This window comes from Triticum dicoccoides, chromosome 6B (genome assembly GCF_002162155.2).
Source record: "Triticum dicoccoides isolate Atlit2015 ecotype Zavitan chromosome 6B, WEW_v2.0, whole genome shotgun sequence".
Taxonomy (NCBI): Eukaryota; Viridiplantae; Streptophyta; class Magnoliopsida; order Poales; family Poaceae; genus Triticum; species Triticum dicoccoides.
Genome location: NC_041391.1, coordinates 397,666,879 through 397,667,778, shown reverse-complemented (window position 1 = coordinate 397,667,778; position 900 = coordinate 397,666,879).

Sequence of the window (900 nt, the reverse complement as noted above, 5' to 3'; positions counted from 1 at the left end):
GTATTACAAGCAAAAGAATAACCCCCTCCTAAGTCAAATTAACCACTCTCATTGTTAGGCAAAAAGTAGTTATGGACCAAGCGGGCCCATAATGAAAAGCATCGATATCGCTGATAACCGCTTAAGTGGGTGGGAGAGGACAACCACCATCGCTTTGCAAGTGGGCCAAACATATGTTGAATATAATACCTAAAATGAACCACTTTGATGTGCCACACATGCCTCAAAAACCATAAACCATGCACCCACACAGAGCGAGGTTCATGAAGCGTACTACATATGATGGTCCCCTTCCCCCTCTTCGACGCATACTATATGCTCCTATTGTAATACAGCCCAAAAAGAATCCTCATCTATGGTGAAATTAATTAACCTCTCCTGATGTAGCTCAAAGTGATGCACATGCATCGACGATGGCCTCGTGGACCCACAGATGGAAGCGTCACATGTGAGTGTCCTAGCTAGGATAACCACCGCCTCCATGCATGTGGCGCAAAGAGGTGTGTGTGATGTTTGAATAGCCATTTTTCACAATTTTGATGTGGCACGTGGCTCGGAAACCGAAAAGTCCCGACACTGAGTGAGGTGTACTTGTTCACGGACGCGTACATATAGTATGTATATATATATAGGCTGGACTATTTTGTTACTAGTAGTAGAATATTATTCTGTTACTGTCCGGACCTATATAGGAGCGACAGCGACAGAACCCACCGCCTCCCTCCCGATACCTAACTCCTCCTCCAGCGCGCCACCCCCTCCCTCTCTGCCGGCGCTCCGCCTCCTCCCTCCCCGGCGGCACTCCACCTCCTCCATCTCCCACCGCGCGCCGCCCCCTCCCTCCCCACCGGTGTGCCGCCCCCTCCCTTCCCCGCCATGCGTCGCCTCCTCCTTCCCCTG